The sequence below is a fragment of the Sciurus carolinensis genome, chromosome 4 (genome assembly GCF_902686445.1).
Source record: "Sciurus carolinensis chromosome 4, mSciCar1.2, whole genome shotgun sequence".
Classification (NCBI taxonomy): domain Eukaryota; kingdom Metazoa; phylum Chordata; class Mammalia; order Rodentia; family Sciuridae; genus Sciurus; species Sciurus carolinensis.
The window spans coordinates 67,705,292-67,717,245 of record NC_062216.1 but is presented as its reverse complement, the minus strand read 5'-3'; the positions used below and the strand labels follow the sequence as shown (position 1 = coordinate 67,717,245).

The 11,954-nt window shown below is 47.7% G+C and overlaps 1 pseudogene; it reads left to right on the top strand.

Annotated features, from left to right (window-relative positions):
* Nucleotides 1-1,789: 1,789 nt before the first annotated feature.
* The window catches only part of LOC124982732 (voltage-dependent L-type calcium channel subunit alpha-1C-like), a 28,166-nt pseudogene continuing 18,001 nt past the window's right edge, over nucleotides 1,790-11,954 (top strand).

Genomic DNA, 11,954 nt, shown 5'->3' with positions numbered 1-11,954 from the left:
TCTTTTCTGATACTAAAGATAGAACTTGGAGGACTCAACAGAGGTTTTGGTGTTTGTATTAGTCACACACTCCTGGGCAACAGCAGGCCAGGAAACAATGGAGGGCCTCACCATACCCACAAGCAGGGGAAATACATATGGGATAGGTTGCATGCTCACTGGGCAGGTAGATTTCTTCAGATGTTTTATGAGTACATTCTTTGACTTTACAACACGGTCATTTTGCTTGGATTCTCACATAAAATTGGAGATAAAGAAAGTGACCAGCTTACCCTCTCTTTTTCCTTCATTATCACATTCTTTAGAGAACTTCTTATCTTACTACAAGCTTTCCTAGGTATTAATCAGTGTTTGCCCCAACAAAAATCAACATGTTAAGGAAAGTGCAGCTGTGACCCATGACCCTGTCAAAATGCTAACACCCTGATCTCAAGAGAATGTCCTGGAAGACAACTTGGCTGCTATTCTAGCCTACCTACCTGCTGCTCAGCCCTGAATTCCTAGTAATTCTTGTCTCCTGACTATGCTTTAAAAATAATTTTTAAAAACTTTTTTATATTATGAAAAGCTATTTTTCAACTACCTCTTAAATCTCCATAGAGTGTGATGTGACAGATGGGAAAAAATTGCATGGATCCTCACACCATCCTCCTGGGAAAAATCCCCTCCACCTAGGAGAATCTCTCTCCCTGGCCTCTGGCATTCTCTGGGCTTCATCCCTCAGCCTCCTTGGTGAGGATAGAGCTTGTACTCAATGACAAGTAATAGTGGATAAATCCAGAAACAAAGACTTCATCTACTGAGTTGATGCTTCCAATATGACCCTGAACTTAATTTAGAAAAGGTTTTCCAGGGAAGATCTCCTGTTAGCAACCCAGAGCCATTCCATCATCACTGCCAGTTACACCACACCAAGGCAATTGGAATGAGGATACTGAAATGTGGTATTGGCTTTTGTTTTCTGTTTGCCCCAAGCTTGGAACCATTTGTGGGGACTCTGAAAATGTCCCACCTCTGCCTCAGCTATGAAAAAATTATCTCATTCCAATTATAACAACTGAAACAAACAAATTAAGTTAATTGCTCCAATATTTAAAATCCCTTGAATATTATCAGATCATTGTAAAACCAAGCTGAACAAATTGGCTGCTCAAAATTTTACTCCTTGCCTCTCATTAGTGCAGACAATGTCAGAATGTGGGGAAAGCAGCTCTGTTGGCTCCTCACAAAAGTGGAATGCTGGAAGGGTCTGCAACCTTATACGGTGAGTCTTCAGGGAAACTTATCAGCCCTTTCTTCGCCAGGAAGACCAACTATAGTTCAACTATAGTTAGAAAAACTATAAGCTAATCCAAAGGAACTGGGAGAAATTCAGGAGAGGGGCAGAGATTTGATGCACAAATATTCCAGGCTGCCAAGTGAGGCAAATGTAGATTCAAAAGCAGAACTCCTGCGTGGTAGTTTCTCAGAGCACCATCCCAGGTGCACATGAAGCTAAACAGTGCAAATCCTTCCCTGGGTCAAGCTTGGGACACACTGATGCCCAGTGCCAGTGAGTCCAAGCTCCCCTTCAGCTCACCAAGGAATCCCACTTGCAGGTAGGCAGTCACCAAAGACTCACATGACTGTAGAGATCATCTAGGAAGTGTCCTGCAGGGCTGCCTGGGTATCAGCAGATGGGGGTTCTCAGAGGACAAGGGCTTTCTTAGGCTTCTTCATTGTTCCCACATAGAACTCACACAGTGATTGCCTTCTGAGTGACTATGAATAGCTATTTATTTCTGAGACCATGGATCTTGTAAACAGTTTGTGTGAGATGTTAAAGGTAACAGAGCTCCAGCAGGTCAAAAGCATCCTCTGAACTGCATGGTTTTTATATTAATCTATGAGTTTCCAGATTCTTCCAAAGTGAAGCTCTTTGTAAAATTGTCCCTACTACCTGTTAGCTGCCCTTATATTCTACTGACTCTTCTTGCCTTCTATTACAGAGACACTCATAAGGATTGTCCACTAATATTTATTTTTAAAATAATGGGCCAGGCACAGTAGTACATGCCTCTAACCCCAGCAACTCAGGAGGATAAAGAAAGAGGATTGCAAGCTCAAGGTCAGCCTTGGCAACTTAGTGAGTCTCTTGGCAACTTAGCAAGATGCCATCTTAAATTTAAAAAAAAAACTTTGTAAAAGACAGTATGGCCAGGCATGATGGTGAATACCTATAATTCCATTGGCTCCAGAAGCTGAAGCAGGAAGAACACAAGTTCAAAGCCAGCCTCAGCAACTTATCAAGGTCCTAAGCAACTCAGAAAGAACCTGTCTCTAAATAAAATATTAAAAGGGCTGGGGATTTGACTCAGTGGTTCAATCCTGGGTTCAAATTCCAGCACATAAAACAAACAAACAAACAACAACAAAAATGGGTATGTAGTTCAGTAGTAAATTGCCCCTAGTTTCAATTTCCAGTACCAAGAAAAAATAATAATAATCAAGACAATTAGGTCTAAAGATAAATCTTAAAGTAAAATCTGATTAAATAGATGAGATTTTAATAGGAGCTATAAAAGACCAACAACAAGAACAAAATGAGAGAAAAGATAGCTGAGATGAAAGTTTACAAATTTAAATTAAGGATTCTAAGTGTCTAAGAGATAAAAATAAAGTTTTTTGTTTTGTTTTGTTTTGTTTTGTTTTAGTGGCCCAGTGAGGCCAGGTGAACCAGTAGGTTCTCTGAATTGTCTCCGTTTTGGTCCTATTCAGGAAGGGATTGCCCAGAGTTCTTAGCACCTATGTTGGTTTTTCAGGTAAATCTAAAAGGAAACAAAAGTCCACACCTTCTGGGAACTCTGCCTTATCCCCTGGCACTATAGGTAGTGCAGAATTCTTCCCTCTGCCCTCTCAGTTTCCATCCCACTGGATCCCAGAAACACAGACTCCTTATTTATCAACACAGGGAAGCTGGGAGTGCAGGAAGATGCCAGAAGATACCTAGACCTGACCATCATCTGTCATACACCTAGGGAAAAGGAAGTTGGGTGCTTTGATAAACAATTTCCTGTGTGGTGTGTGTGTACACATGTTTGTGTTTGTGTGTGTATGTGTCTGTGTGTGTGTGTGTGTGTGTGTGTGAGAGAGAGAGAGAGAGAGAGAAAGAGAGACTCTGCCTGTCTACCTGTGTTTCTATGTCCACTAGCCAAATCCTAGTTACCGCACTCCTTCTAGGCGTGAGGACTGACCCAGCAGCTGGTATTCTTCATGAAACAGAAGCTGAGATTTAGAATATTTCTGTAAATGACTAGAGGAGCATCCTTTGCTTCCTCTTCCCTAATCTCACCCTATATCACCACCATTCCCCCAAAACAGGAAATTCTACTAACTTTCTATGGGAAAATTTTTAAAAGAATTTGCTGAGAAATCTGTCACCAGGAAAGTATTTTCAGGTTGCAAGTAAATGTCTATTTAATGCAAATTTTTGTTCTTCAAAAATTTGATTACACATTTTCCTTGTTTGTGCCTTAAAAACAGAAATTCAAGGGGAACCAGCTGAAAGTGGGTGGTAAGAGAAGAATGAAGGCTCTGAAGAAAGGGAGTTCAGATGGTCAAGATCAGAAGGGGTTGGGCTCTGTGATGAATCCCAAGAAGCAGGGTCATCTTCCCAGAGATAGGCCCAGGGAAACTGGGAAGCGGCCCAGCCTGGGATAAGAACCTGAGCTCCTGCCCCCAAATGGGCTCAGCAGTCAGACCCAAGAGGGCAACTTCATTCCTGGGTGTTAATAATAATGTCCTAAATTGTGAGCAATTTAACACTAATTATTTCATGCCAGTTACCAAGGTTCTCCACACCTATGGACCTACAGCCAAGCAAGGCCTCCACCTTGAAAACAGCCCCTGCTGGGGAGAGGGCTGAGAGCCACCTCCTGGGTCCTCCTTCATGATACCTAGAACTAGTCTTCCCTTAAGGCTAAGAGCCTCTTTACTTAACCAAGATGGGCAAGACAGGCAAGGGGTGTGAGTAGGTGTTGCCTTGAACCAGCACTGCCCTGCCTGAGCTGAAGTGCAGAAGGCAGAAGGTAGAAGCCCTTGGAAGTTATCTTAGAATACAAGGCAGATTAAAAACAAAGTCCCAACTCAAAGTTCAGAAAACTGCATCTGCTTATCTATTATGGGTGTAAGTTGTTTAGATCATGCAGAGACAAATGCCTTGTGAGGCCTTGTTAGACAAGAGGTCCAGTAATGCACAGCCTGCATGCATTGTGGTGTCCCAGAGCCTGTCAGCCCACGCTTTTGTATTTCTTTCACTTGTTTCCTTGTACCCTCTCCTGCCACTGTGTTGCTCCTGTATTAGCCAAGACCTAGAATACTGGGCCATTTTGACCCATTACAGCTTATCTCTGTCTACCTTTCTTTAAAGCCAGCTGAACATACCCAATGCTCTCCCTCTATGGTAAGACCCACTCTCCAGACCATATGCCCAGTTTCTGTGAACCCTCTAACTCCCCCACTCTTACCCACTCCAACCTCCAGAGTCTCTGGGAGCCCAGCCTGCTCCCCTGCATGTAACCACTGTGTTCGTCATGTGCCTTGTCCTGCCTGTGCTCACATAAACTGGGAAAAGTCTATGTTTGTAATGATGTTCTGCCTCCCTGAGCTTCCTTTGGGAAGCTATGAATAAGTTTAAGTGGGGAACTTCAGCTGTGGGTGTTAAGAGTTTGATTTTCTCTATCTAATTAGCCACGGGGAGAGAACTCCTTTTCTCTCCCCCTGAGCTGCAGGGCCATTTCCTGTTGAACGCCCTGAGGACTAAGATGAAGCTTAATCTGACATGGGAAATTTGCACCTATGAGGACCACCATAGGAATTCCAGGAAAGAGGGGAAGAGACATATGATCTAGCCAAGAAACTTAGAGGAGGAAGAAGAGTTCCTACACTGGCATTTATGCCTGAGAGGGCTGTTGATCTACTAGTCATTCCAACCTGGTGCCCCTCTCATCTTTCTAAATTCCTGACGTTCATTTCTATCAAGCTAAACCCACATTTCTGCAGCAGACTGGATGCAGAAAAACAAACTCAGTCAATTGGACCACTCCTGATGTAGGAGTCTATGATCCCCTTTGGTTAAAGTGGAGGAGATGCCACTCAGTGTGACCTTGAAGTCTCCCTGTACAGACCCTTCTAAAAGGCTGCCATCAAACACTTCAAACTGAGCCAAGTGTGAGTTTTTTGAAAGAACAGTGCATAGATTCTGCAAATCCCAAATGTCAGCAGACAGGAGGCAAGGTTGAGTGGTGTGGTGGTGACCCCCATGTAGCCCATCAGAACCTGCCCAAAGGCTGCCAGGGAAAGGCTGAGCCGTGGACATCCTGCCCCACTTTGCAGGGACAGAACTTGGATCTGCCTTCTCATTGCCCTGTCATTCCATTTGCTATGGGAAATTGTCCTGACCTGAAGATAATGCGTTTATCCTTCTAGAGCAGCATTGGGAAGCTGCAGCTCAGGGGCAGGCTCTGATCATCTCAGTGGAAATCAAATGGCAAGCTTGGGTTTTGGGGTCCCAGTGGTTTTGTTTTAACTCATCAGATCCAGCTGTCCTGGACTTCTCAAACTCTTGACACCCACAGCTGAGTTTCCCCACTTAAACTAGTTCTTTCTTCCTTTTTCTTCTTTCCCAAACACAGTGGAACTGACAGCTGGGTTATAAAACCCTAGCCTCCTCTGTGTGCTCCTCTGGGGCAACAAATCCTTCTAAGGAAAGAAATAGAATTTCAAGCAGATACACAGGTGATAGAAATAGAGGTGGAAGACCATTGAAGACCTCAAAACACACTGGCAGTGGCTGGCCTAGGGACAGGACAAGTGATGTTGCTTGCAAGTCCCTCTCCAGGGCCTCTGAGTGCCCATGTAGCAGGCACCCAACATCCACTGTCTGCCACCTGCCTTGAAGGAGACAGGAGCACGAGCAGGAACCAATGCAACTCGGATTTTCAAACCTAAGAAATATTTTGACTCTTCTCCTTTGACTCTTCTCAGACCCTCTGGCTTGGTTTCTGTGTAGCAACCCCAGGGTGGAAATGAGCGTGCTATAAAATCTGCCTCTCAATTTCCCTGTCCTTGGATCTCCAGATCTGAGTAGGAGAATGGGTGGCTCCTGAAGCCATCCTGCCAGGTCAGGTTAGAGTGGAAGGACCTGTGGAGCCCTCAAGGGTTTGGGGCTAGTGGGATGTTCAGGGAGTGCAATCGGGCTTGGACAATGTTGGGGGAACAATGTAAAATAAAGGAAGAGGAAAAGAAAGGTGGAGTGGGCCGCCAGAGATGCCCCCTTCCTTGAGGGGAACCTGGAATGGGAACAGTAACAGGAAACTCGAGGGCCGGTTCTCTGCTGGTGCTGGCAGGGCTGGGTGAGCTGCACTAGCTCTGGGAAGTGGGAAGTGGCTCGCTTGAGGGTTGCCCAGCACCAGCTCTCCAGGCTCTGCAGCACAGCCTGCTGCTCCTGTGGGCAGGGAAGTTCGGGAAGGGGGAGGTCAGTTTCTGTTGTTCTTGGGACTGGAGGCAGAAGGAGACAGAGCACTCTGTCCTGCCTTTGGAGCCCTGGCCATGCATGTACCCACACCCTCAGGTTCCTCCAGGTCCCACAGCTGAAGGTGAGTCTTCAGCCAGTTGAGACCCCATCAACCCAATGTTGAAAACCCACCGCAGCTTGCCTTGGCCTCCATGCCAATTCCTTCCCTTCCCCTTCCCTCCAGGACTCTATGGAGGGAGATGATCCAACCTAAACAGATCCCTTGGTCCTCATAGAGAAAGGCCCAGATATTTCCAGGGTTCACTTCAAGTGACACCTTCCTACCTCCCCTGTCCTGTGTCCCCACCCCTTCCAGAGTCTTCCTCAGCCTGGGCAGGGTGAGAGCCTCCTAGAAGCCCCAGGGAAGAGGGGAGTAGAAGGTTGTCAGCTTCCTTCCTGTGAGGAAGGCAAATTCTGCAAGCCAGACCCTTGACAGCACCAGTAGCACCGCATTCTCCATTCTCTTCCCCTGTATCCACTCAGGGGCAAGGGCTGTGGGAAGCATGAGGAGGTGACACAAGAGAATGGCTGGAATCCAAAGAAGCCAGGGCTTGAAAACCCTCTAGTGGGCAGTCCACCCCACCCATCATGATTCCTGAATGCAATGATAGGGACAGCTACCACCCAGCCACCTGGCAAGCGCCAAAACCCACTCAGGATTTAGGATCCTCAGCAGAGCCAGACAAAGGAGAGCCAGGAACTCCAAGGGCAGTCGTCTATGGGCCTAGATTCCAAAGTATGTGATAGCTCCTTCTGGAACTTTCTGTTGCTCCAATCAGAGCATCACAACGTAGGAATGAAGGGGAACAGACGGGGATGGGATATCAGGACCTCTGTCTCAGGGCCTAGGCACAGCCTGACTCTGCAGAGACCACATGACTAGCTATTGACCCAGAAAGCTGGACACTGACCTCCCACTTGTGACCAGGGAGTGGGAACCTCAGGGAAGAGTCCAGTGCAGCTGACCCACCCTGGCCTGCCTCCCCTCAGTCAGACTGTTTCTCAGAGCACCCGCTCCTGTCCCACATTCTCTTACTGTGTTAACTGCACCTCCTGTTGCCAATGGCTTCCAGAATGCAGAAGAGAACTCCCGCATCTCCATCACCTTCTTCCGCCTCTTCTGGGACATGCACCTGGTCAAGTTGCTAAGTCGTGGGGAGGGAATCCTGACCCTGCTGTGGAACTTCATCAAGTCCCTCCAGGTAACAAGGCTACCTTACCAATGAGAGGAGAAAACCATCTGGCATCCTGGGCTGAGGTGGAGCTACCCTGCCCTCTCCTCTGGGGCTCCCTGGACCAAAGTTAGCACAGAAAGCTAGTGGCCTAGGGCTGGCCCTTCCTCTGCTGCTTAGCAGTTGTGGGAGCACAATGTCCATGGGGCACCTTGCTCTCCTCATTTCTGAGATGAGACAATGAAACTAGATCTGTGGTTTTCAAAAGCTGACTCCTGGAGCCCCACATTTCCCTGAAGGCAGGGTACAGACAGGGGAAGGACAGGGGAGGTTGAAGTGGTTCTGCTGTTGCCTTTCTCCTCAACTGGACAAAGGGGTTATGTGGGATGGAACAAATCAGAAAAACACAGGCTTAGATCATCTGCTACCCTCTCTGGCCCCCTCCAATTCCTGGAGTTTGGGAATATCCTTGCTGTCCGTACCTGGTTACGTCAGTAACCAAAGTCTAAGGGACCCTGCTATCACTCTACTCCAGGAAAGCAGCCCCCTTGAGGGACCCCAGGATTGCCTAACTACTGCATGGTTAATTTCCTTTTCTCGATCATCATTTTCCACCTGTAAAAACAGGCTCACAATCATACCTGGCAGCCCTGAGGAGTGTTATATAAGTGTGAAGTTAAAGAGAAGCACAGCTTTTAGGTCCCTGGGATTCCTTGGAGGTGACTGCAGAAGTCCCTAAGTGCTCCCCTGGCTTGGCACAAGTATCAATGTACAAGTACCACTCTCAGAGTCTCCAGGATGTGGACAATCATCATCTCTAAAGATCTATCTCCAGGTCCCCTGCCCTGGCCAGTCCAGGCCTCAGACAGGACATGAAGTTGGTCTCTGGTCCACGTGTGTCTCTAGCTGTGATTGCAGCCAGAGGACAGGTGCTCTGGAGCCCCATGCTTCCCTGCTTTGGAGACCCCTCCCAAAGTCACTCCCCCCAAGGCAGGGCCACAGGGACCATCTGCTGGACCAGCAGGCAAGGCCCCAGCCTGTTGTGCTCTGGGAACCACTGCTCCTCCAGACAAGCCCAGGCTGACTCCCCAACCCCCAGGTCGGGGAGGGGCAGCGCTCTGGGAATTTGAATCATCAATCCTAAGGGGAGCAGGAACAGGTCTGACCTGGTCACTGATCCCTGGGGTCTGACCTAGTCACTGATCCCTGGGGTCCAAAGCTGTGAGTGGCCATAGAGCACTCCCACCCCCATGTTTCCTTGGACTAGAAAGAGGCAACAGGCTGGATTGACTGTGAGGAATGGCACTTGATGAGGAGCCCAGTGTGGCTTGGTGGGAAAAGCATTGAGTGATCTTGCAGTGCCGTCTAGTGGTGCACGGCGGCTGGCGATGCATTTCCTTAGGATCCTGCATGGTGGACTCCAGGATCCCACAAAAGGAATTGGTGTGGAGGCCCATGGTGCCCACCCCCCGGGGAGATGGCTGTTGCTCTGGAACATTAAGTTGTTACATAATATGTCCAGTGAATAAAATGTGTGGCGCGTGACTTTGTGAGGTAGTGCACTAAGTACTCTGTAAGCCTCGAGTCATTTAAATGCCACAGAGTTTCCCAGAGGCCATTGTTGTCCCACACATCAGATGAGAAAACTGCACTTCGGAGAGGTTTGGTAACTTGCCCAAGCTCTGGGATCTGGAAAGTATTTTTAAAACAGTAAAACCTGCTCCCACAACTAGTGGAGCAAAGTCAGCTGAATAAAGAGGGGCCCGACCTGCCTCCTCCACCTCTCCATGGGTGTCAATGGTCTGGGTTTCAGTGCCAGTGTGGTGTGCATCTTCCACCACTCTCTCCTTCCTCGTGCAAATATTTATGCACAGTTGGAGAAGGTTCTGCTCCACCTCGACTCTTCTTACCTAAGCAGTATCACACTGCAGCCTGCTTTTAAAACAAAGCTAGGAGCCCAGATGGAACTCAGTAATAGAGCATTGCCTGCTGAGTTTCATCCCCAGCACCACAAAAAGTAAATAAAAACTAAAATGAGACGTCAGTGCCCATTTCTCAAGCTCTCCCCCAGGTGCCCAGTTCTTCTGTAGGGCTCTTGTAAGTGCCCTCTGCCCCAAGTCAGGCAGCAGCTGATGGCTGAAGAGATGGGGACCCAGTGCTCCCAGGACAGGGATCAAGCCTGCCTCTCCCCTGGGCCTAATGGTGTGCTCTATTCTTCCTTCCAGGCCCTGCCCTATGTGGCCCTTCTGATAGTGATGCTGTTCTTCATCTACGCAGTTATTGGGTTGCAGGTAGGAAGAGCGCCTCACCCAGCTCCTCCGCCAGGGTCCCAGGTCTGGGTTCTACAACTGGTAAGGGAAACTCAGATTTATGCAGTTGGCCTCATCAAAAAACAGCCCCTTCTCAGAAGCAGCAAGAAGGCCTCTGACCAGCAACCCCTGCTTTGTCCATGTCTGAAGAGCCTGAGAATTACCCTCTACCCAATGGCATTGACACACTGAGGACTGAGAGGCAAGAAGAGAGAGGGAAGGGAGGAAGGGAGGAAGGTAGTGTCTCCTCAAACACACAGTAATTACTGGGGCCTCCCTCACAGATGCCCACAGCTCCTTCTCCTTCCCCAATCCAGACTTCTCCAGCCTCTTTGGAGCTCCTGCATTCCCCTTCAGACTGAGCAGCACTTCCCCAGCCCAGCACTGCACACTGGCCAGGAGCCTAAGCAAACTCCCCACTTGCTCACTGCAGAAAGACTGAAGGTTCATAGGTCCAAACCTTTGTGATGAAAAGAGTTCCCCTGACTCCTGATTAAAGGGCCCAGTCTCCAGGATTGGCATAGCTTTAAAAGGCCAGGAAAAATAAAATAAAATAAAATAAAAGAGGAAGCCTCTTCTTGGGGGGAATCAATTAAGCTTGTCCAAGTCCCTGATCATCCATTCAATATCACTCTAATCCAAGAACCTATATTTGGACATAGGAGCTAAAATGGCAAAGGAAAGAAGGCAGTGAGCCCTGCATCCCTGCACAGGAGCAGGTCCTGGTCACAGCCTCCACTGCTGTCAGCCACAGCTCCTGCTGCCTGTGGGGAGTTATGCTGAGGTCCAAGGGCACAATTCTATTTACATGTGTCCATGGAGAACTGGGACCAAGAATGGGTGTGGCCGCAGGTACTGGCCAGGTCACATCATGAGACCCTGTTTGGGGTACAGGTCAGGCAATCCCTGAGTTCTGTAAAGAGACCATTGAAAAAGTGTTGGAAATCAGGGTCCTCTTTCTCACAGGTCACCGAATTTCTCTTCCTTTCTTCTGCTAGGTATTTGGAAAAATTGCCCTGAATGACACCACAGAGATCAACCGGAACAACAATTTTCAGACCTTCCCCCAAGCCGTGCTGCTGCTCTTCAGGTAGGCGTCCGAGGACACAGGTGCACACATACACACCTGCATGATGACCTGTGGCCTGGGTTAGAAGTAGAGCGAAGTGAGTAGGGAGAGGGAAAGGACAGAGTGGGCGCTACCCTCACTAACCCTCCCTGACTTGGAAGCCACTGCTTTCATTGTTATTCCTATTAACTTTCCATGAGCAACGTGTTGGACAACCTGTTGGACACTGACACCTGCTGGTTACCACCCAAAGTCATTTGGGATCAAAGTCAAATACTGAAAGCACCCTCACTTGAAATCTGAACAGCTTCAAAACCAAGTTTGCAACATGCTGATTTTGTGACCCAGAGCAGGACATCTACCTTCTCTGAGCCTCAGTTTCCCCATAAAACAAATATAGATGTTGATCACTATGCTAGTGTGTGTGCCATCTGCTGAGTTAGGTGGTTATATCCGCCTGCACTTACTTTTCATTTGTTTTAATTAGTTATACGTGCCAGTAGAATGCACTTTGACATGTCATATACAATGGAGTATAATTTCTTACATTCTTCTGATTATACATTATGTAGAATACCAACAGTCATATAGATTTATATACACTTTTAACCACACTGAAGTCAAACTTCAGCCTCCACACTTTTTGGAAGGCCACCACCTCTGGAAGTCTGGGAAGGGGTTGTTTCTCACAGTGCCCCTGAGTGACTCCATTCTGCAGCATGCTTCTCCTTCTCATTCAGGTCATGACAATTCCTGGACCAGATGATTTCTAAAGTCTATGATAGCTCATCTATTCTACATGTGGCACTAGGAGAGGTAGGGATTCCTGGAGTCCCCTTACCAAAGGGTCT